This window comes from Pogoniulus pusillus, chromosome 5 (genome assembly GCF_015220805.1).
Source record: "Pogoniulus pusillus isolate bPogPus1 chromosome 5, bPogPus1.pri, whole genome shotgun sequence".
Taxonomy (NCBI): Eukaryota; Metazoa; Chordata; class Aves; order Piciformes; family Lybiidae; genus Pogoniulus; species Pogoniulus pusillus.
Genome location: NC_087268.1, coordinates 9,921,136 through 9,946,597, shown reverse-complemented (window position 1 = coordinate 9,946,597; position 25,462 = coordinate 9,921,136). Strand labels below are relative to the sequence as shown.

Below are 25,462 nucleotides of genomic sequence, written 5' to 3'. Positions count from 1 at the left end.
CAGCCACCTGAAATTGGGGGCAAGGGTTTCAATTTAGTGTAGAGAATCCATTCTTTGTGTTTTGTCATAAGAGGATGTATATATTCCTTAAAACTTATGTGGGATTTCCTTATGGCTGGTGATTGAAGTATTGTTTTTATGCCTGTTTTATTCCTTCTTGTTGCCTGTCTAATCTTCTGGCAGCCATTTGGTGTGGGTGATAAAAGTGGGTTCTAACTAATGTGGCTTGAAATGGAACTGTTATTCTTGGACTAAAGTAGAGTGCTTGAGGAAACATGCAAAATTCATGCAGCTTCAGTGCTCAAGGAAGGAGAGAATCATTTCTGAGAAGTCCTGGACTTAGAAGTTGTTTCAACCTCTGGCAAATTGCAGTGGTCACAGCTTGAGACCTTTCTGTGACACAGTCAAGGGTAAATGCTAGTAAATGTGAAGCTTGCGTGTTTCTGATTTGAGCAATAAGAAGGTTTTGTTTCACACTGCAGGTGTGGAACACCATTTGTGCAAGTTTATCCCTCTTTGATGTGCCTTTCTACTGCTGCTGCAGGACTGTAATGGTTTGGAAAGCCTGAGCAGATGTGATCCATCTTAAAGATACCTCTCTGCTTAAATCAAAATCTTAAATCGTGTTTCAAGAGGACTTTGGTATTGTGCAGCAGTGGTAGTGTTTGCATGCTGGGGTCTGCTGTAGGGACTCTCTTGAGGTTTATTTGGGATTAGATATCAGAACTTAGAAGAAACTTTATCTTGTGCTTTGAGTAAAATAATTTCTAAACTTAAAAATAGTGCCTAAGGTATCACTCAGCTGCTGGATCAACAGCAATATAACCTGAAAAGAAGCCTTATCAGAAAGGCAGTAATGAAAAAAACATAAGGCCAGAGATGAAGGTTTCCCAGTCGGTGAAGAGGGTCTCATGGCAAGCAGTTTAACTGTGTTCTTTGAGTAGAAGTGAGGAATATCTTCGTTCCTTGATGATTCCTGTGGACAAATACAGACTTCAGCCTTTATGATCAGCATATACATCGTTAGACCTTAGCTTTTGACCAACTTGGTACTTGTTTGATCTGCATAATTACAGCATCCATATGCTGCCAGCGACTCTTCTGGTAACAGAATATCAGGGAATTAAAGAGCCATTTTGGATATCTCCTTTTTAATGCTGTCTTAGGGGTATCCTCCTCTGCCCTTGTGAGGCCATGTCTGGAGTACTGTGCTCAAGTCTGGGCTTCCATGTCAAGAAAGACAGGAGAGGGTACAGAAAAGAGCTGCAAAGATGAGGGGACTGGAACATTTCCCTTAGCAGTAAAAACTGAGAGTTGGGTGTTTTTTGCTTGGAAAAGAGAAGACTGAGGGGGGATAGCCCATCAGTGCTGATCAATACTTAAAGGGTGTGTGTCAGGAGGATGGGACCAGTCTTTTTTCAGTGGCACCCAGTGACAGGACAAGGGGTGTTGGGCACAAATTTGAATATAAGACCTTCCATCTAAATGTAAGGAGGAGCTTCTTTAGGGTGCTGGAGCACCACACCAGGCTGCCCAGAGAGATGTGATGGCATCTTCTATCTCTGGAGACTGAAAACCCATCCGGACATGTTCCTGTGTGACCTTCTCTAGGTGACCCTACCTTGGCAAGTGGTTGGATGGGATGATCTTCAGAGGTCCCTACCATTCTGTGGAAACTGTTTATTGTACAAACACGGTCTTGTGCTGCTGAAGAGCTCAGGAAAGCTTCTGGAAACTGGATCTTCTCTGAGGTTTCTTTGGTCACTTTCAGAAACAGGACATGCATTCCCCAGCATACTGAGACTTCACCTTGTAGCTTGAAGGGAGGATAGGGGCATATAATCAGCTTCATCATGGTTCAGGAACCACTGGAGGAGTGAAAAAATGGAACTGCTGTCAGCTTTCTAATTCCCACCCCCCCACACCCCTCCAGTATTTGCAGTTCCTGTGGTAGTTCTGTTTGAAGGAGCTGAACCTTTGCTCTAAATGACAATAAAAAACCCCAACAAACCAAAAAAATCCTGCCACAACCAAAACCCCCACAATGGAAATCACAGAATCAGAGTTGCCTAGATTGGGGGAAAAAAACCCCAAGACTTTAAGATTATCAAGTCAAATTAATAGCCCAACAGTGGCAAATCCTCAGCTAAACCATATCTCTAAGCACTGTATCTACATAGTAGGCATGATAAACTCTTAAATACCTCCAGGTATGGAGACTCCACCACTACCCTGGGCAAGCCATTCTATTGCCTGATAACCCTTTCAGTAAAGAAACTCTTCCTAATATCCAACCTAAACTTCCCTTGGTGCAGCTCGATGCCTTTTTCTCTTGTCCTAATCACTTAATATTTGCAAGAGGAGACCAACCCTCACCTCACTCCAACCTCTTTTCAGAGAGTAGTGAGGTCTCCCCCTCAGCCTTCTCCCCTCCAAACTAAGTACCCCCAGTTCTTTCAGCTGCTTCACTTAAGACCTGTTCTGCAGACCCTTTACCAGCTTTGTTGCCCTTCTCTGGACACACTCCAGTGCCTCAATGTCCTTCTTGCAGGGAGTGGCACAAAACTGAACACAGTATTTGACATGGGGACTCTCAGTGACCTGATCTAGTTGAGAGTGTCCCAGCTCACTACAGGGGGGGGTTAGACTTGATGACCTTTGAACTCAGGTGATTCTATTATTCTGTGTGGCCTCATCAATGCAAGTACAGGAGTAAAATCATGTCCCTGGTCCTACTGGCCAGGATGAAATTAATTTTGCCACTGTGGTAACTGGGAATATGTTGGAAGTAAACCGGGGTGGAGAGGAAAATAGTATCCTGCAGAGCTTCTTCCAACTATTTGCAATCCCTCGATTTCTGTAATACAAAGTGAGAAGTCTCCTGGACAGGGTATAGAGGAGGTGAACAAAAGTCAGTGCTCCATCACACATTTCCCAGATGTGTCTGAGACTGCTGCCCATATTCTACATTACTTCAAATCCTTATAGTGGAAATCTTCTCTGAATCTCCTTTGGTTCCCTGTCTGTCTGACTAATGTCCACTGTGAGTGCTGCATTTCTGCTCTGGCTGTTCAGAAGGAGAGAACTCTTGAATGTTACTGGGTGGCAGTTGGTCAGACGTGAGCTGAATTCTCCTTCTCCTTATCCAAAAGTGGGTAGATACTACACAGAGAGACAAAGACAATCAAAGGGCTGGAGCAGCTCTCCTGTGAGAACAGGCTGAGGGATTTTGGTCTTTTCAACTCAGAGAAGGAAAGGCTTACAGCAACCTTCCAGTACCTGACTGGACCCTGTAGGAAAGCTGGGGATAGGCTTCTTGTAAGGACTTACGGTGGTAAGACAAGGAACAATGGTTTTAAACTAGAGCAGAGTAAATTTAGATTGGACTTCAGGAAAAAAGCTCTCTACTGTGAGGGTGGTGAGGCTCTGAAATAGTTGCCCAGAGAATCTATGGATGGCTCACCCTCGGAAGTGTTGAAGACCAGGGTAGCTGAGGCTTTGAGTAAGCTGGACTAGTGGGAAGTGTCCCTGCCCATTGCAGGGGATTTGGAAATAGGTGACCTTTAAGATGCCTTCCAACGCAAGCCATTCTATGGTGCTGAAGCTTCTGAGAAGCCCTCTGGAGAGGCATCTTGTCAGGGTAGAGTGAGACAAGCACTTGAAAGTGGGCAGTTGCTGTTATTGCAGTGCTGTTTGTCAACATAGTCAGTTAAGACATCTTGCCCCTTGAGAATGAGGAGGCTGCAGAGATGGCAGGGAAGAGTTAAAGAATTGCTCTGATGGGAGTGGTGCTCCAAAGAGGACAGGCTGTTCAGAAAGGACACAGATTCCTTCTGGCTTTACAGGTTTTCTTAAGGCTTCTCCAAATGATGTTGTGTGGATGTATTCTGCAGCAGCTGGACTCCTCCTGGATTAGCTCTGTATTTATGCCCTGGTGATGACTTGCATATCCACATCTTTAGTGGAAAATAACTAATTATCATTATTTAGAGTTATTGGACATCTTATGCAGATATTGACCTTTTAAGAGATAGCTGAAATGAAGCCAAGATATAAAAGCAACAAAGAAGGACACTTCTCTGGCGTTTCCTTGCCACTGTTTCAAGCAGTGTGTGACAGAGTTAGAAACCAATGATACTTCTCTGTGGTGATACAGTTTGCAGTAATTCCAGCAGAGCCAAAGTTCTCTGCAAATAAAGAAGAGGTTGACAACTATGAATTTACTTCTTGGGTTTTAAAATTGCTACTGCAATCATATGTGCTTGAAAAGCAAGATCAGAACATATTAGAAACTTGTTCCTTGAGGCATGGCTATTATGGTATTAATGGCAGGAAGAGGTGATTGGGGAGAGAACCATTTATACTGAAACAGCAAGGTTGGAGAGTGTGTGTATGTATGTGTGTGTATATATATATATTTAAGTAACAGTCTGCTGAATGTGTGACCAAGTGCCCCTTGACTGTCACAGAAAATGCATGGCACTCTTCCTAGTGAAGGATTTCTCGCTGGCACTCTACCCAGCCAAGGGTTTCTACACCTGCCCTCTTGCCTGCCTTATTTGTGCATTCACAGTAGTTTGTTTTGGTTCCCCTCCCCTCCCAACAATTCCTAAGGCATTAGGCATAATAGGCTCTCCAGTGGAACCTATTCAAACATGGTAGCTATTTATGGATGTTCTGGAGAATTGGGGTGTACTTTTTGGTGTTTCAGCATTTTCTCCCCTAGCAGTTTATTGTTATGTGGCTCCTACAGAGAATTTTCTTCATCTCACTGACAGTCCATATAAACTAGACTTTCCATTCTCTCGGTTATTAGCTGCCTCAAAGTGAGCTTCCAGCATCACTCCAGCTGTGAAAGGAAGTAGGGAAGCAATAGACTGAGGGGAGGATAGAAGGAAGAACATGGTGGGACCTATTCTGGGGTCTCTGTGGCTTTCTTAACTCAGTCTGAGTCTTTCTCAATTGAGCTGGTGGAGTCCCCATCTTTGGATGCATTCAAAACCGACCTGGATGTGTTCCTCTGTGCCCTTCCTTAGGTGCCTGTGGTATGAGCTGGATTCTGTGATTTCCAGAAGGCACTTCCAGCCCCTACCATTCTGTGATTCTGAGTTTGATCTCATAACTATTTTTAACTGTTAAATCAAGAGGTGAGTGTGGGCCTACAGAGCTAATGTCTTTGCCTGATGATGGGGATGAGAATCTGCTTTCTGTCCCCAAATGTTTTCTCTTAAGTCTCTCAGTGAAACCTTCTAAGAGCTTTGTGCTGGCTTGTGATGGACAGTTTGAGCTTCATTGCTTGTTTTCCAGCAGAGCAGTGCTTTCCAAGATGAAAGCCTTTCCTGGCACTCTCTTTGGATTTAAGACTGTGTCAGTGTTTTCTCTGTAACTGTCTTTCATGAGGGCTGGAAATTATTTTTGGAGGAATGTGTGATTGCTTTGCTCATTTAGTTTGCTAAATCCACAGCCCTGGTCTAGGTGCCATGTGGAAAGAGGTGGGCTCTCATCATGTTCTTTCAGGTCTTCAGTCTGTGAGAAAGTGGATTTGCATGCTCTTTTACAGACTCATAGAATGCTAGGGTTTGGGAGAGACCTTCAGATATTGAGCCCAACTCCCCTGCTAAAGCAGGATTATCTAGGACTGACCACACAGGAATTTGTCCAGTGGGGTTTTGAAAACCTTCAGAGGAGGAGACTCCACAGCCTCTCTGGGCAGCCTGGTTCAGTGCCAGCATGCTCACAGCAAATAAATGTCTCATGTTCAAGTGGAACTTCTGTGTTCTAGTCTGTGTTCATTACCTCTTGTCCTATCACAGGGCACCACTGAAAAGAGCCTGGCTCCTCCTGACAGCCACCCTTAAAGTTTTCATAAATCTTGATCAGATCCCCTTTCAGCCTTCTCTTCTCCAGGCTAAACAGCCCCAGGTCTCTCAGCCTTTCCTCATCAGACATGTTCCAGTCCCTTCACCATCCTCGTAGCCCTCCATTGGACTCTCTCCAGTAGTTCCCTGTCTCTCTTGAACTGGGAAGCACAGAACTGAATACAGTACTCCACATGAGGTGTCTCCAAAGCAAAAAAGGACAGGAGAACCTCCCTGGACCTGCTGACCATGCTGTTAATGCACCCCAGGGTACCATTTGCTGTCTTGGCCACAAGGGCACATTGCTGTCCCATGGGTAACTTACAGTCCACTGGAATTCCAAGGTCCTTCTCTGTTGAGCTGCTTCCCAGCAGGTCATCCACTAACCTGATGGCGTAGTGGTGCATGATGTTGGTTCCTCCCTAGGTGCAGGACTCTACACTTATCCTCCTTGAATTTCATTAGGTTCCACTTTGCACAGCTCTCCAGTTTGTCCATATAGGATTAACTAGGTTGGAAAAGACCTTTGAGATCATCAAGTTCAACCTATCACTTAACATCTTCTAAATATGTCACTGGTTGACAGCAAGAAGTAGCTACATAGCTTTTGAAATGTGGTTGGTTTTGGGTTTTTTGACTCTTTTTTTGTTTATAAGGTGAACGTCCTGATACTGAAATGATGGAGTGGGCCAGCATCCCAAATACCAAAACAGAAGCAAACTGGCTGGGCTGGCTCTGAGTTTTGTATTCCCTCTACTCAGTAAAAATGTTTGCCAGTTTTAATTATGAGCCCTGGATGTGTGTCTTGAGGTTTGCAGCATCTGGAGCACGATGCAATGATTTCTGTTCTGTGTGAGGCATGCAGATGAGCAGCAGCCTGAACTTGCTCTCTGTTCCTAATGGTACCTGTGTCACTGCTGCATGCTCGCTGCCTCCTCAGCCCATACAAATATCTACCTCTTTGTCTCCACATGACAGACAAATTTTTCTGACTCCCTTAGCTTTTAAGGCAGAGGGATGGATTCTTTTAGGGGCAAACCTTGCATGGCTTCTGTGGTTGACTTCCTCAAATCAAATCAATATGTTCTAATTGGATAAAGCCAAGGGACTCAAGCAGCTCTGTGTACAGTAAGGGAGAGAAGACCTGAGCTGAATGGTTTGTTTACTGCTAATATCATGAATGATGTTCACCATAGTACCAAGTTTTCACTCCCACTTCCCTATCCCGTCCATCAGTTCATGTATTGCTGAGGATAGCTCTCTAAATGGACCAGCTGTGCCATCTGCCTCCAGTATTATTTCAGTGCTCACTGTTTTGGGATAAATTTCATAAAGTGTATTACAGATACAAACATTTAATTGAACAAATGGGGAGCCTCTTCAGTTGAGAAAGCTTTGCAAATGACAAGCAGTGTCCAATTTCCATTCTAATGGTTACTCTGGGGCTTTTAAATTATGTGTGAATTCATCTAGCAGGGGCTGATGGTAAATTTGAGGCAGATGGCTTGGTTCTGCAAAGAAGAAATGTAAGTGGCTTTTACCATATATCTTTTTCCTTTCTCTTCTATTTTTTTTTTTTGTTGGCAGGAGTTTGACGTAATAAAGATGTGAGTATTACTGAGAGTGCTCTTTAATAATTATGCTGCCTTATGTTTTCCCTCAAGAATATGGTTAACTGACTAGAAAAATCTAGTCTGAATTTTTATGCTGAACTATAACAAACAGTTTGAAAGCACTCTTTTCTGCCTCCGCTAAAAAGATTGAAGACTTGGGTATGTTATTAACCAAAAAAGGCCAAGACCAGTCCTTGGGGAAACATTACAACCTCTGGAAGGGTATTGAACCTTGTGAGAACTACACATATTGTCCGTACCTATCAGAAGACTGTAAGACTGAGTAGATGTAACCCTCCTTTATAGATTTTCAAATTTTGGAGGCAGTTAGACAGAAAGTGGGCAATGGGAAAATATCCAAAATGTTTCTTCTGAAGCTATCCTGGTGATTCTGCCCAGAGTGTCAAAGCCTTAAGCATCTTAATGCTCATGAAAGTTCAACTGTGAAGCAGAGTATTTCTCTGCCATTTGACTGAGCACCATTAACACATACTGTGGATGGAGAGCAAGTTTGAATCATAGAATCAACTAAGTTGGAAGAGACCTCCAAGATCATCCAGCCCAACCTATCACCCAGCCCTATCCAGTCAACTAGATCTTGGCACCAAGTGCCTCATCCAGGCTTTTCTTCAAAACCTCCAGGGATGGTGACTCCACCACCTCCCTGGGCAGCCCATTCCAATGCCATTCACTCTCTCTGTGAAGGAGAACTTCCTCCTAACATCCAGCCTGTACTTCCCCCAGCACAACTTGAGACACTGTGTCCCCTTGTTCTGTTGCTGTTACTGAATGCACTGAAAGTGGATATGCCTGGGGGACAGGCAAGGTTGGAGGTTCATAAGTATTTTGATAGAGCTTGTCTGAATTGCATTCAACCAATGTGTGGAAGTAGACTATTTTCTGGCCTGGATCAGGAAAAGTATGGACAGTGGGAGTAGGGAAGTGATTGTGACCCTGTACTTGGCACTGCTGACACCACACCTTGAATACTGTGTTCAGTTTTGTGCCCCTCGCTCCAAGGACATTGAGGTGCTGTAGTGGGTCCAGAAAAGGGCAATGAAGCTGGTGAATGGTATAGAGAACAAGTCTTACAAGGAGTGGCTGAGAGAGCTAGGATTGTTTAGTCTGAAGAAGAGGAGGCTGATGAGAGACCTCGTTGCTCACTCTTGCTCCCTGAAAGGAGATTGAAGTGAGCTGGCCATCAGTTTCTTCTTAGTACTGGGTGATAGAACAAGAGGAAATTGTGCCAGGGAAGGTTTAGGTTGGATATTAGGATTTTTTTTTCCTGCAAGATTGGTCAGGCATTGGAACAGTCTGCCCAGGAAACTGGTAGAGTCATAATCACTGCAGGTGTTTGAGAAATGTGTGAACATGACACTTTGGGATGTGGTTTAATAGCTGATGATCTTAGACACCTTTTGCAACCAAAACAGTTCTATGATTCTGTGATTCAATTTGGTGTCTAACAGTTCTAGCTGTTGTCTATGGCTTTGAGGCACTTTTGGTATCTGGCTAGGAGAATAAAGCATGAACAAATACAAATTTGTCAGTGAGCTTTATATGGATAAGAAGGATAGATTTTTTGTCTGGCAGGAGCAGCAAGGGTGGACAGTCCAGATCTGTGTCACTGAGAATATCTGCTTGTTTGCCACAAACTTGGTCAAAGCTGCGTCCTCATCACATCATTGCTCTTAAGGGTTACTGTGTTTTACTCTTTCCATGATGCTTTCCCTCCACAATAGACTCTTAAAAATTTGTTTCCTCCTACCTCAGAACTTGCATGGATGGGTTTTGTGGATGCTCTTGCTGCTCTTAGGGTTGTAAAGATGTTATCTTACTAGTCTATCTCTAGAGACATTCAGAACCCACCTAGATATGTTCCTTTGTGACCTTCTCTATGTGAACCTTCCTTGGCAGAGGGGGGTTAGACTTGATTTCCAGAGGTGCCTTCCAGCTCCTACCATTCTCTGATTCTCCTGGGCTTTCTAATTGAAAACTTGTGAACAACTGAAAGCTAAATGTCCTTCCTGCCTTGGTGACCAGCTCTTGGCATTAAATGCTGGGAAGCTTCAGTTAAATCTTAGAAGTTGCAGTAACTAAAACCCCCACAATTCTGTACTCCCCTAAACAAAGGAAAAAAAACCAACCCCAAACCTGATGTCTGTGTTGATGTGCTTGAATTTACATACTTCTGAGTGCTTGCATGTGTCTTGAATTGTTAAGTATGCTTGTCAGAACTCATTCTTTAAGAACAGTCTTGATTAGCACACTTCAAATAGCTTACCTTTGTGGTCTTATTTAGGCATAGCTTTACTAGAAAAGAGACAGACATGATGGAAATCTTGAAAGACTCTCAGTCTTGGGTAGCATTGGCAGGCACCAGCCTAGTGTTTGTAACTCTCCTCAGTCATTCTTATTCGAACAGTAATAAGCAAGTATTGACTACTGTTGTATTCAGCATCAAGATTCATTGACCCAAGAGGTAAATATTGGTGAGAGCAAACCCAGGGTCAATATGACCCTCAGGGGACTGTTAATCTTCTGTGGACTGCAAAGGAAGTCAATACTTGTATTATTACATGATTCCAGAGTAAAACTGTCTATTGTATGCACACACAAAGGAAAAGGGAGAGGAAAAAAAAAAGCTAGCAGAAATGTAATCTGGGTATTTTGCTGGGCCTTGTGTGTAATGTTCATATCATAAAATTTGATTGTTTTAATATAATATTCTGAAGGTGATGTTCTCTCATAGTGCACTCTGGTTTTGGAGCAAAAGTAAATGAAGGTTGTAGGGCTGGGTGAGAGGGAACTAGTATTTCTTGAGTACTGTTCCTCCACCTAACCTGGTGGACCTAACCCTGCAAAGTGCTAAACTTCTGCTGACCACAAGAGTTGAATCTGCTGCAGAACAAGTCTTATGAGGAGTAATTAAGGGAACTGGGATTGTTCAGTCTGGAGAAGAGGAGCAGAAGAGAGACCTCATTGCTCTCTACAGTTCTGTGAAAGGAGGTTGGAGTGAGGTAGGGGTTGGTTTCTTCTCCCTAGTATCAGGTGATGGAATGCAAGGAAATGGCCTGAAGTTGCATCAGGGGAGGTTTAAGTTGGATGTTAGGAAAGCTTTCTTTACAGCAAGAGTGGTCAGGCATTGAAACAGGTTGTGCCCAGGGAGGTGGTGAAGTCACTGTCCCTGGAGGTGATAAAAAATATATAGACGTGTCACTTTGGGGCATGGTTTAGTGATGTTAGGTTGACAGATTTAATTGTCTTTTAGTCTTTTCTAGCCAAAATAATTCCACAAGTCTATGAACTAAGTACTTGCTGCTTTGCAGGCTCAGGGGAAACAGTTCAAACAATAAGGCAGGATCTTGTCTTAAATATAACTAGTGAACTGGTCTGTGCAGCATCTCCTGATAAGTCTTCACAGACAGTTACAGAATCTTAACTGAATCTCACTTGTGAACAGTGCATCTTCCTTGTGTCCCCTTGCTCCCTGGTTGTCTCTCCTGAGGCATCTACTCAGTTGACAGAATCACAGAATCCCCATACTTGAAAAAGACTTTCAAGATCATCAGGTCCAACTCTACCAGGGCCACCACTACACCATATCCTTGGCACCATGTCTAAATGGCTTTTAAATACATCCAGGAATGGTGATTGGGATGTAGCCTGTTCCACTCTTTGAGAACCCTTCTTCTACTCTGATCACTCCCTATCTCAGCTTGGGTAGAGACAGTAGAAGCTGGCTTACTTGATAAATATTCCATAGTTCTATGTGCAGTGCTGTTTGTGATGCATTTCTTTTTTGTATGGTCTCCTCTGATTCATGATTTGTATGGTACAACAGTAACATAACACAAAGAACTGTGGGGTCACGGTGATGCCAAATAGCTGCTTAATGAATATAGATGAAGTATGTAGTCTTGTCATTGCTGTAGAGAGGTTGTTAGTCTGGAAGCTGCTTCTGGACTTCAGAAATGAAGTAAAAGCCATTTTGAGAGTCTCAGAAGCTGTTTGTGTCTGAAATGGGATTTTTCGTTTTGTTGAAGTGCACTGTTGTGGTCAGTGAGTTTGGTCACATTCCCTGATGTGCTGAAGGAGTATCACAAAATCACAGAACTGTTTGGGTTGGAAGGGACCTTAAAGATCATCTATTTCCAGCCCCCCCTGCCTTGGACAGGGATGCTCCCTATGTCATCTCCCAATACCTAGGCAATGACTGCTTTTCACTAAGAAATAGAATTGACTGCTCCCGAGTCATTATTTGTTATTCCTCTTGTCTGCATATGGCAGCTTAAAGTTTCACTCCTTCACTTCAGGAATAGAAACAGTTTTGTGTGATTTGAGAACCTGCTCAAACACATTGGATAATAGGTAGGGAACAGTAAAAGCAAACAAGCTTGCAGGCAAACCCTCAGGGTGAATTTCCTTTTATATAAATTATTCAGTGAATAATTTGCAAACGGCAAATACATTGGCAAAGAATGGGTTTGGTTTGTGAATAACTCACAAAAAGCAAACTTGAAATCAGCAGATCATTTATTCACATCAAATGTAATTGGGCAGACTCTTGTGCTCCCTCAGAATCATGGAATCTCAGAATGGTTTGGGTTGGAAGGGACCTTAAAGGTCATCTAGTTCCAACCCTTCCACACCACGGGAAGGACCACCTTCCAATAGGCCAGGTTCACAGTATCATCAGGGTTGGAAGAGACCTCACAGATCATCAAGTCCAACCCTTTACCACAGAGCTCAAGGCTAGACCATGGCACCAAGTGCCACGTCCAACCTTGCCTTGAACTGCCCCAGGGACAGCGACTCCACCACCTCCCCGGGCAGCCCATTCCAGTGTCCAATGACTCTCTCAGTGAAGAACTTTCTCCTCGCCTCAAGCCTAAATTTCCCCTGGTGCAGCCTGAGGCTGTGTCCTCTTGTTCTGGTGCTGGCCACCTGAGAGAAGAGAGCAACCTCCTCCTGGCCACAAGCACCCCTCAGGTAGTTGTAGACAGCAATAAGGTCACCCCTGAGCCTCCTCTTCTCCAGGCTAACCAATCCCAGCTCCCTCAGCCTCTCCTCGTAGGGCTGTGCTCAAGGCCTCTCCCCAGCCTCGTCGCTCTTCTCTGGACACACTCAAGCATCTCAACGTCCTTTCTAAACTGGGGGGCCCAGAACTGAACACAGTTGCTCAAGAACTTACCAAACCTGGCCTTCAGCACCTCCAGGACAGGGACATCCACAGCCTCCCTGAGCAACCTGTTCCAGTCTCTCGCCACCCTCACTGTAGAGAAATTGTTACTAATAATTAGTATAAATCACACCTCTTCCAGCTTACTGCCATTGCCCCTTGCTTTGTGCCAACAAGCCCTTGTAAAACATCCTCCCTAGCTTTCAGTCGACTAGCTTCAGGTATTTGAAGGCAGCTATAAGATCTCCCCAGCACTGTGTCTTCTCCAAGCTGAGCAGCCCAAACTCTTGCAGCTTGTCCCCACAGGGGAGGTGCTCAAGGTCTCTGATCATCTTTGTGGCTTTCTCTGGACCTGCTCCAACAGTTCTGTGTCATTTTTCTGTTGGGGGCTCCAGAACTGGATGCAGTACTGCAGGTGATGTTTTATGAGAGCAGAGTAGAGGAGCCAAATCACATCCCTTGTTCTGCTGGCCAAGTTTCTTTTGATACAGCACAGGACACGGTTGCCTTCGAGGCTGCAAGCAGCCAGTTCCAGCTCATGGTGAATTCACCAACAAACACCTCCAAGTGCTTCTCCTCCAGATTGATCCCAAGCCAGTAGGATAATGTGCAGCTTTAAAAATTCACACATGTTTAGATATACATAAAACTCCCTTTTTAGAGTTGGTAATATCTACTTATCTACCCATCACTCTACATACATGCACACTCTGTGATTGCTGTCTGCATAAAGATTTTTCATTCCACTCATAAAGCAGGAGTATAACCCTGAAATGGTCTGGCTATTGATTGTTAGAAATTATGATCATGTTTTTGCAAGTCTTGCTATTCAGAACATCAATGCCTGCAGCACCAAATGTTTAGATTGTTGTATAAAATACATTGTTTTCTTAAAGTGCCAGTTGATAATAATTTCTTTTCTACTGTTAATTGTCGTTGTAGTTCATCTTCAAATAGACTGAGTAGCCATAATATCCTAGAAAGAAATGCACTGGAAGGTCAAATTAGCTTCAAGTTTGAATCTTATTTGGTGTTTAGTGTGGAGAAGAGGAGGCTCAGGGGTGACCTCATTGCTGTCTACAACTACCTGAAGGGACAATGTAGCCAGGTGGGGGTTGGCCTCTTCTCCCAGGCAACAAGCAATAGAACAAGGGGACACAGTCTCAAGTTGTGCCAGGGGAAGTCTAGGCTGGATGTTAGGAGGAAGTTGTTCCCAGAGAGAGTGATTGGCATTGGAATGGGCTGCCCAGGGAGATGGTAGAGTCACCATCCCTGGAGGTGTTCAAGCAAAGCCTGCATGAGGCACTTAGTGCCATGGTCTAGTTGACTGGATAGGGCTGGGTGCTAGGTTGGAGTGGATGATCTTGGAGGTCTCTTCCAACCTGGTTGATTCTATGATATAGTTACAGTGGGGTTCTATCTCAGAATGCCAAAGATATGGGTATCCACAATTACTGCTGTCATGATAGGGTTTCTACTGTCTGCTGTGCTTGTTTAACAGTAATAACAATAGAATCTGTTACAGAATTTTTATGGGGTTGAGGCAAGTGATCTTTCTGGAGTTAAAATTACTTCTATTTTAGGCAAGAAAAGCTTAAGCATAATAGTGATTTGCCGAAACATTCGGTTTTAGATCAATCCTACACTAAGGAGGTAGACATATTAGTGGCAAGAAAAATACTCAAAAAGGCTTTTGTGCAAAAGCTTCCTAGGCAGGAAACTCTGCTGCAAGTGTTTATTGCTCTGTCTGCATTTGCATGTGTCTTCCAGTGCTGTAAATCGTGAAATGTGTGCCCTGTTCATCTGTCATCAGATGACTGGTTTGTCAAAAATTGATCAGCAGCCCATTACAGATTTAGTCATTTAGCTCTTGCTGTGGCATGGTGGCACAGTTTGGTTTGAAAGATTGTTGCACAACCCAAGTTTCTTCCTCTTTCTTAAATACCAATGAGACGGAGCTGCGAGTCACCTGGTAAAAGGGAAGAAGTGCTTTTTCCAAGAGCTCAGTATTTCAGTGCAAACTGTTCATCTGTCCCAGGAGCTTCTTGCTGGAAATGTTGTTGCTGTTAACACTAAATGGATGTTCAATTTCCAGGCTCACAGCAATGGAGCTGAAGAACGTTGCACCCATATGACAGTGTGAGTCAGACATGCGGCACAAGACTAACAAATATGTGTGCTGAGCTCAATGTTAATCAGCTTCTACCCTGTGGATTTCTCACATTTGCTTTTAAAGTACCTACTATCCATTCTGTGTAAAGAGCAGATGTGCATTTCAAACATATGGTATAATCAGAAATGTCCAGAAGATAGTAGAGTAGACATTGCCCATATTTTATTTGGGTTTGCAGCATACAGCAACTCTTCCCATTTCTGTCACTTTGGAGTACCCCATCTCTTCTTGCACAGTATATAGTGAGTAGTCTATAGTAGTTAGTATGTCATAGAATCATAGAATCAACCAGGTTGGAAGAGACCTCCAAGATCATCCAGGCCAACCTATCACCCTGCCCTATCCAATCAACTAGACCATGGCACTAAGTGCCTCATCCAGGCTTTTCTTGAAGACCCCCAGGGATGGTGCCTGCACCACCTCCCTGGGCAGCCCATTCCAATGGGAAATCACTTCTCTGTGAAGAACTTCTTCCTAATATCCAGCCTATACCTACCCTGGCACAACTTGAGACTGTGTCCCCTTGTTCTATTGCTGGTTACTTGGGAGAAGAGGCCACCCCCCACCTGGCTACAATGCCCTTTCAGGTAGCTGTAGACAGTAATAAGATCACCCCTGAGCCTCCTCTTCTCCAGGCTAAACAGGCCCAGCTCCCTCAACCTCTCCTCATAGGATTTGTGCTCCAGGCCCCTCACCAGCTTTGTTGCCCTTCTCTGGACATGTTCATTTTGCTTCCGTTTGTCAGAGATTCTGTTCCTTTCAGTGTTCACCTTCCCATGTTCTTCATGACACTAGAATCATAAAATCACAGAATGCTTTGGATTGGAAGGGACCTTAAAGCTCATGTAGTTCCAGCTCCCATGCCATGGTTGGGGACACTAATTCAGAAGCTGCAGATATCTCCATGCCTGTCTCCTGTCCCTTGTTTTAACTTTTGAAACAATGTGAGGTTGTCTTGTTTTCTTGCATGAAAGCCAGAAATAGCTTCCTTCTGTGAAGGTTGCTTAGAAGGATGGGTGTTCCTCACTGCTGAATTTGCTTCAGGGGCAGGCTGAAGATATTGTCTGTCTCTTAAGAACCTTATTGTGTGCATTCAGGTGGGTTGTGCTTTGGTGACAGAAGTTGGTATCAAAGTTGGTAAAACACTGCCACATGGTAGGCTGTGTTTGTATTGTGAGAATGATTAAGGGACTGGAACATCTCTCCTATGAAGAAAGACTGAGAGATCTGGGGCTGTTTAATCTTGAGAAGGCTGAGAGGGGATTTTATTAATGTGTATAAGTGTCTGAGGGGTGGATGTCAAGACAAAGATGCCAGTCTCTTTTCAGTAGTGTCCTGTGACAGCACAAGTGGTGACAGACATAAACTGGAACATGGGAAGTTCCACCTCAGCATGAGAAAAAACTTCTTTCCTGTGAGCCCTGGAGCAGGCTGCCCAGAGAGGTTGTGGAGTCTCCTCTGGAGACTTTCAAAACCCACCTGGATGTGTTCCTGTGCAGCCTACCCTAGATAATGCTGCTTTGCAAGGGAGTTGAACTCGATCTCCAGAGGTCTCTTTCAACCCATACTGTTCTATGATTAAATATAGGGCTAAATCCCTTGGCCATATTAAGTGTCCTGCCTCCAAAAGCTGCATCCTGGAGCTAAAATGTTACCCAAAGTTTGTTGGTAGTGGTGGATTTACTGTTTGGCTGTTATGTGTGTTTTGTTTGGCTTATTTTTTTTAAGTTAGGGTGGGTTGTTTTTTTTTTTTTTTGGGGGGGGCTTATTTTTGGGCTTTTTTGGTGTTTTTCTTTGGGGGGGAGTGCATTTGGAGTTTTGTTTTGGTTTTAGGTTATCCTTGTCACAGGCTGATTGGGCTTTTGCTTTTGTTGTGCTGTTTTTGGGACTTTTTCCTGTTATCCTGTTACTTTCTGCTGTGGACATGGAGAAAACCAGCACAAGTCTGTGTGTGTCCTGGGACAGCATTCACCTGGCTACCCCTTTATGCTCCTGATCCAAATTCTTGGAAAAAGACTTGAGAAACCCTCGTTAGGACTTTGGGGTTGGAGAAGTTTTTCGTTGCAGAACTTCCTCGTTGTTAACAAAATTAAGTGGCCAGAAGTCAGAAAAAGCTTAGTTAGGATTGAGAAGTAATCCTTTAGTCTGTAATATTTGGATTCTACATTGTATCAGGGCTTTTTCCCATAGGTGAATAGTGCTCCAAATACTTTTGGCAGATGATGTAACTTCTAATGCTTCTGAATAATGAGCCAGTAACACATGGAAACACTGAATGAAAATTTCCACTGCCTCATGTGGAAATGAGCATTGCCTTATGATGGGGTTAAATGGAAACGTGTGCAGAGCTGGGTGCTCGTTATAGAGCTATGCACAGAAGAGAGTGGTTTGACATGGCCCAGGATGACCTTACAGATGCTCACTTGGAAAGTAGATCTGATTGGGCAAATCTGCCCCTCTTCTACTTTACTCTCCTTTGCTTCAGTGTGTTAAGCTGAGGAGACCAGAATACTGAGGGATCATGACTCATAGCTCTGTTGGTGTGACTGTAGGAGGGAAAAGGAAGAGGCTTCCTGCAAAGCTGCTTCTGCATTGTCTGTGCAGTGCTGTCCATGCTCTTTGTGCTTCTGCACTCTTGCAAGCAGCTAAACTAGTGAGAGACTGATGAACAACTAGAAGAGTATCATAGAATGGTTCTGTTGAAAGAGGCTTTGAAGATCATTTAATTCCAACCCCTCTACCACGGGCAGGTACATGTCCTACCAGGTCAGGTTGCTCAAAGCCTCATCCAGCCTGGTATTAAACACTTCCAGGTATGTCTCATCTGCAACTTCTCTGGACAAGCTATTCCAGCATCTCACCACCCTCCCATCAAAGAATATCATGGGTAACTCATGGGCAGGTGCTGGAAAATAAACCCCTGAGGCTTCTTCTCACACCAGAGAGAGGGGTAAAGGGCAGAGACAACAGACTCCTGTGCCTTTTCACAGTATCACAGTATTATCAGGGTTGGAAGAGACCTCACAGATCATCAAGTCCAACCCTTTACCACAGAGCTCAAGGCTAGACCATGGCACCAAGTGTCACGTCCAATCCTGCCTTGAACAGCCCCAGGGACAGCGACTCCACCACCTCCCCGGGCAGCCCATTCCAGTGTCCAATGACTCTCTCAGTGAAGAACTTTCTCCTCACCTCCAGACTAAATCTCCCCTGGCGCAGCTTGAAGCTGTGTCTTCTGGTTCTGGTGCTGGCCACCTGAGAGAAGAGAGCAACCTCCTCCTGGCCACAACCACCCCTCAGGTAGTTGTAGACAGCAATAAGGTCACCCCTGAGCCTCCTCTTCTCCAGGCTAACCAATCCCAGCTCCCTCAGCCTCTCCTCGTAGGGCTGTGCTAAAGGCCTCTCCCCAGCCTCGTCGCCCTTCTCTGGACACGCTCAAGCATCTCGATGTCCCATGCTTATATATTGTCTCTGAAATACTTAGGTGGGTGTTCTGGGGCCTTGTCTGCAACATGTTTTCTCTCCTCTCTGTTACCCAGGTACTGCTATTACATATGTATCAATTTTCATCTCTTTCTTCTTTTTTTTTTTCCCCCCCCAAACACCCTTTTATCCCAGGACATTTCTTCCTGTCTAATCTTATAGATGAGTGGTGGGAACCAACTGGCCTTTTGTTCTCTGCAGTTGGAAGGAATATGACACCAATGTAGTTTTCTGGGCTGCTACCAAAATTAACAGGTTTTCCCTCTCTGTGCCTCTCCCACCATGTCAGTGGAGTGATGGGAGTGATTTGCCTTGGTTTGATTTTTTTTTTTGAATCTGTGGCAGGATGCATCAGGGAGAAGTATATAACTAGATGTTCTGCAGTGGCCCAAAGCTGAAATGCTTCAAGGGTAATGTTCTCTTCTTAATCTAATAATATTCCGTGTTCAGTGTTAGCAGAAAATGACTCTTTCTGCATTCCTTCATATGGCTATGTAATAAACAACAGCATAATTCTGAAAATAGGAAGTAATTTAATAAGTTCAGGCTTTGTTGCAGATAATGGATAACTGTGCACAGGAGAACAGTAAATCCTGAACGACAGCTTGATTTGATTACCCAGCCTGAATGCAATGTTCCACAGCACTGCTTTACCGTAACGCTGTGTCATGCTGTAGGAAGTCTGATTACCCTAGATCTGAGCGAGCAGTACTTTGGTGGCTTCCTGCCTCATCCAATCTGACAGGCTGTGCTCAGTCAGTGCCTGAGTGGAAGACCTCTGGACAAGATTTATGGTTGGTAGGAGGAAGGTGACTCAAACCTTTCGTTTCCCACCTAGTCCAAAGTGAACAGAATTCTCTGCGGTAGTCCTAAGTATGTTAAAGTTTGATGGAGGTTCCACTTTGAGATGTGATGTACTACTGAGTCTCAGGCCAAATATTGAGTATTTAAAATAGATTCTGTGGTTTCAGTTCATTTTGGTTTTTAGCTGAAGTTCTCACTAAATATAATCACATCCTGTGGCTGCATTTTAATGATGAGTGAAATATTTTCTAATGAAGCATCCAGACAGCAAAGAGCTTTGCCATAGTGCATATATCTTTTGGTTAGAAAATCACAATGATTAAGGGAAATAAAAGGAGATCAGTTTTTATCAGACACTGTCAGGCAGGTGGGCTATGCTTCTTCCTTCCACTATGCCCATTTTTACATCGTTTCTTACCATTCTACTCTTTTGGCAGGGTGACTTTGAGCAAAGCAAGAGAAGACATTTACCAGTTTTCTGACAAACCACTGACACTGTCCTTTAATACTGCCCTGAGAGAAGTCATGGTATTTTGCTCTTGCTTGATAGGAGGCAGCCAAATGCTGTGACATTTTGTGACATGCAGGAGTTGGAATGAGGTTTTCGTCCTTAGGCAATGAATTAGTTAACTATTAGATTTGTTTTGTACCCAAAAAAAGTTGGGTCATGGTTTACTGAACACCAAAGCCTCATGCTTCTTGTTAGGTTTATTGTTCACAGGTAACACCCTGTGGGGATGGAAAGGACTGCAGTTTAGGCAGCTTGTGGTTTCCTTCATAATAATGGTGGAGGTTGCTGATTTTAACAATGGTTGTGTTGCACTTGGTTACTTTGTAGGAGTTGTGCACAATTAGGTAGTTTCAGTTTGGAGAGGCTTTGGTAAACTGAGTTCCCTGGCATCACATTTTCACATAACTCTAAGGAAGTATAATAATAAGTGGATTTTGAATGACTTTTTCTTCCCCTGGCATAGATGAGAATCATAGAATTGTGTTAGTTGAAAGAGACCTCTAAGATTGTGAAGTCCAAGCTTCAACCTAAAACCATCATGTCCATTAAACCATCACCCAAAATGCCATGTCCACCTGTTTCTGAACTCTGGGGAGGGTGATTCCACCATCTCCATGAGCAGCCTGTTGCAATGCTTAACCACTCTTGCAGCAAAGAGTTTTTTCCTAATACCAAATCTAAACCACCTCTGCCACAAATTCGTGCCTTTTCCTCTCATTCTGTTATCTGATACTAGGGAGAAGACATTGACCCCTACGTCTCCCCCCAACCTCTTTTTAGGTAATTGTAGAGAGCAGTGAGATGTCTGTCTCTCTGACAGAGATCATAGGACAGGAGAAACAGAACCCAATTCTCAGTTAAAAGATAGAGTGACATCTGTTAAGCTAAAGATTGGAATTGAGATCTAGGTCTGTGTTGTTCTTGTGGTAGAACATTGTAAGAACTTTTTATTAGAGATAGGTTTGGGGCTCTGTAACTCACTTGGATATGCTTCAAATACCACTGTGAATTCCTATGACTGCAGTAGGCAGTCTTGTATCAGCATCAAGACTTCCAGAGTGTGGACAAAATAGGAGCTTCATTATACTCCAGCTGGTGGTAATAATTTATTTCAACTTTCAAAAGGATTTTGTTATAGAAATTCATAAAAGACCTCTGAGGATTCTTGGGTGAAGAGTGAGAGGTGGAGCCCTTTGAGAGAGGGAACAAAGGCTGATAATAAATATCTAATTCTCAGTGTAAAGGGAGGTTAATAGTGGGGCAGGCCAGTGAAGAACTTAAAAGGAGTGCCAGTAGAGCGAGGAAGATCAGAGAAGAAGCTGTTTTAGAGAGTCCATCACCTACCCTTCAACATATTATTCACCACTGAAGCCAACTTAAACATCTAAGGAAACTTCTTTTGTCTCCCTAATTAAGACTGAAGGTTGAAAGCAGCTAGTTCTGCAGCTAAACTGAGGTCAAGTAGATGAATATTGAGGTGTCAGGCTCCTATGAAGCAAATAGAGATAGTGTGATGAGGGCACTAGGGAGCTCTGTCTTACACCTTCACTCTCGTAAAGAGAATGCAAACTGCAGGATGTGATTCCATGTTTTATAATCCTACATAAGAGGCACTTAAATAGGACAAACTCAGCCCTATTTTTAATTTCCCTTTAAAGTAGGTATGTCTGTATTGCTAGGCTTATCTTCTCTTGATAGAGACTAGCAGAACTTGAGATGTTCAGTGCTCTCCACCATTACATGATGTGTTTTACTAGCTGATTTATTTAGATGACATCAGTGCATAGAGCAGCCAGTATGGGAACTGTGGATATAGAACTCAGATGTGATCATTGCTCTAAGGAGCTGTAAGCCAACCTGAAAAAAAAACCCAAACCCAACAGGATGAGTGTCACCTTTTTATCCACTTCTTCAGATTTCTCTCCTGTGTCTCTTTTTATACCTGATGAGGTTCATTTTTGCAGAATGCCCTAGTATTTGGATTATGCATGTTGTGTGTATGGGGAAAAGAGATAAGGGCTGAAACAAAGTAAGGAACAGAACCTGATTTACTTCTGGTCCCATTAGGTTTGAATGATACTTCCTTAAGTTAAGTAATTGGCTGCAATTCACCTGGCAAAATGACTTCTTTATACTAAGGAACTCTGCTTTATATACCTCCATGTACTTATTTGCAGCCAACTGTCACAGTACTAGAGCAGAGTAAATAATGCACAATGAATGATTTATCCTGCAAACAAGTTCTTATTTTTATGCTTGTGGAAACTTCATGAGCACCTCTTGATTTCTTGTAGTGGTTACACGTGTTTTTTTGTTTGTTTTAATTAATAGACTGGACATAAACCCAGTTCTGATGGAATTTATGTGCTGTTTGAGTTGGGAAGATGCTCTATGGGGTAAGTGATGTGGCCCTATTTTCTTTATGTGGATGGATTAATGTGAAGCTTAGATAATTTTTGTGTGGCTGTCTTGGGACTAAAAACTCTTCACATGTAACACAATTTTTTTTAACAAGCACCTTAAATTCTTTGTTTTGAGCATTTCTCCTTGTGGGTTTCTTTCGATGAGGTAAACACACTGGAAAGTAAGTGTAAAAGAGGTCCATGTGGTCACATCAAGTCTTCTGTATGTTTTCAGGCCTCAAGATGATAAAACTGTTTCAGTTGCAAAAGACTTCTAAGATGATAGAGTCCAACTTTTGGCTGAAGACCACTATGGCCATTAAATCATGTCCCTAAAGTGCCATATCTACACATTTCTTGGACACCTCTAGCATTGGTGACTCTACCTCTCTGTTCCAATGCCTGACCACTCTTGCAGGAAAGAATTTTCTCTAATATCCAACCTAAACCTCCCCTGGCACAATTTCAGTCCACTTCCATGCATTCTGTCACCTGATACTAGAGAGAAGAGACAGCTCAACACAAGGGGGAACTTCTCTGCTGTAAGGGTCCCAGAGCACTGGAACAGGCTCCCCAGAGAGATTGTGGAGTCTCCTTCTCTGGAGACTCTCAAGGCCTGTCTGGATGTGTTCCTGTGTGACCTGAGCTAGATTGTATGGCCCTGTTCTGGCAGGGGGGTTGGACTCGATGATGTCTTTGGGTCCCTTCCAACCCCTGACATCCTGTGATCCTGTGAACCCCCCACCTCACACCAACCTCCTTTCAGAAAGCTGTAGAGTGCAATGAGGTCTCCTTTCAACCTTTCTTTTTCCAGACTAAAGAACTGTGGTTCCCTCAGCTTCTCCTCATAAGACTTGTTTTCTAGTCATTTAATCAGCTTTTTTACCCTTCTCTGGACATGCTTCAGCACTTCAATGTCCTTCTTGTAGTGGGGGGCCCAAAAGATGTGTGTGTGCATGTGTATATATCTATCTATCTAATATTAATATTTAAAAAAGAAGTATTCAGTCAGATCTCTACTCTTTTACTCAAAAGAGTCGCAGAAGTTACTGCAGGTCTGCAAAGTGCTTGATACTATGCTGCCCCAATTAAAGCATACTTTTAGAATGACACATTTTTATCTAAATCTTATATTTTCAGTCAGAAATAATAACAGGAATGTAGCCAGTTAGACACTGCCTTGAAAAAGTAATGGCTTTCTTGTAAAGTTGCATTGGTTGCACGGAGAGAAAGTAGGTGCAGGTGACAGCACTGCACGTACTCTTCTCTATTGCATTCATTTCATCATGGCTTTTAATCACCTTTGTTTCTCTTCTTTTCCTCACATCATCAAACTGGCTTTGGAAAGACATGTTAAGCCAGCAAAACAGACTCATTTGTCGTTCTTGAGAGAGTGGCAGTGAGCACAGATATTATGTCCTATGCAGGTACAGATAGAATTTCTCTAGCACAGACAGATTTGTCTATAAATACTCAATAAAGTGAGGGGGGTAGGTTGTGGCAGATGTTGCTCTTATCCCATCAAATGATTGGAGTTTGCCTATTGAACCAAACTGCAAAGCTTGGTCCAAGGAGGCAGGATATGACCTTGAGTAATGGAGGAGTTGTGGTATTTTACACAAGAACATCAGCCAGTGAGTTGCTAGAGCTGTAAGTGTTGGTCTTTACAGCTAGATATGAGTCAAGCCTTGTATCTGGGAGCTGTGTTATGGCCTTTTCTAATCCTTTGTGTGTTGGGTGTGTAAGGTGCACCAGCAGTACCTAGCACTCACAGAGAGGTGAAGATGGAATCATAGAATCAATCAGGTTGGAAGAGACCTCCAAGATCATCCAGTCCAACCTAGCACCCAGCCCTAGACAGTCAACTAGACCCTGGCACTAAATGCCTCATCCAGGCTTTTCTTGAACACCTCCAGGGATGGTGCCTCAACCACCTCTCTGGGCAGCCCATTCCAATGCCAATCACTCTCTCTTTTATTCAAGTCCATCCTTATGCAAGTAGGTGATGTTCCATGAAGAGAAAACTTACAAGGTGCTCAGCTAATCCTGTATGTACAATTAAACATCAGGCTGAATTTTAGCTTAATTAAAAAAATTTCCTTATGACTGCACCTTCAAGTCACCCTTCTTCTGGCATGTTCCCTTATTTTTCTGGTTCACTTGTGTACAGATACAGTATCTTATGCCAGAAAGTCTGAAATGAGATGGCTAAGACCATCTGATCTATATTATAGAGAGCTGACAAGCATCAGAATACTAAATTGCCGCTTCTTTGGTGCCAGTAATCTACACAACCAAACAGCCTGTGACTGCATTAAATTGCTATGATTTTTGACAGAAGAGACCTTGTTTTGCATAAATCCCTTGAATACTGTAGGGAGTGTGATTACAGCTTTAACAAAGGAGGAGGTTTGAATACAAATTTGGGAGGGCCAGAAAGTGTTTAGTATCTCTTATTGTTTTCATCAGAATTCTAAATCTTATTCATGCAGATGACTCTGATCTTTATATCAATGCACAAAAAGGAAAAGAACAGAGGAGCAAAAAGACTCTTGTCTTTTGACTGAAACACTGATTTTGTTATCGTGTTACCAATGAGGGTCCATTTGGGATATTACACAAGCACAGAGATCAGTGCTGGCCTTTTGTAAGAGCCCTTAAGTGTTTGAAATACATTTGCCCTTGAGGGAGATAATCTACTGCAAAAAAAATTAGATTCAGATTGGGAGATAGAGAAGGTGGGGGTTGTGCTTAGCACATTGATGCTCGCTGGCAGAGCAGTTCTGCCTTAAGCTTAACACTACCTGCATTCTTTTGTAACCCTTTATACTTAATAGCTGGATTCTGTTTTCTGTGTTGGGTTTTGTTCAGCAAACAAATTGGCAATTAGCCACTGGCTGAGGGAACAAAGGCTGTTTGTTTGGGAAAAATGCACTGATGGGGATGTGTCTTGCTATTTTGGTTTCTTTTGAGATCAAAAATACCAAGTATGTGTTTCTTTAACCAAGTAAGTTAAACAAAGTGATTATTGTACGTTGACATTCAGTTTTTATTTTCTGCACCTCATATTGTCTCTTGATGCTTCAGGGGGGGTAATTTTATACTGAGTGTACAGTTAGGTTGACTTGTGCATGGACAGAGGGAAAGGTGAGCTTTTTCCCTATCTTGTGCTCCATGTCATTTGGCCATCTGCCTACTTGAAAGCAGAGTCTCTTTTCTCTGCTAGCATCCTGAACATCTCCTTTCTCAAAGTACCTGGAGATGCTTGACTCTGGTACATGAAAGGGGCCTATAAGAAAGCTGGGAAGGGTTGTTTTTTTTTTCACAAGGGTTTGTAGTTATAGGAGAGAGGGAATGGATGGAAGCTGGAAGACTGAAAGATGGGATGCCATCCAGAGGAACCTAGACAGGATCAAGAAGTGGACTGAGGAGAATC

General features: G+C 43.2%; 1 protein-coding gene across 5 annotated transcripts in view; it reads left to right on the top strand.

Moving 5' to 3' along the window:
* The window catches only part of ZPLD1 (zona pellucida like domain containing 1), a 152,313-nt gene that overhangs the window by 47,783 nt on the left and 79,068 nt on the right, over positions 1–25,462 (top strand). For 3 of the 5 annotated variants that reach the window (XM_064143174.1, XM_064143169.1, XM_064143173.1), the window contains one exon: positions 21,956–22,020. The gene's annotated coding sequence lies outside the window, so the exon portion shown is untranslated. Of the gene's footprint in view, positions 1–18,654; positions 18,720–21,955; positions 22,021–25,462 lie in introns of all 5 variants that reach the window. The other 2 variants (XM_064143172.1, XM_064143171.1) reach the window with 1 other exon arrangement.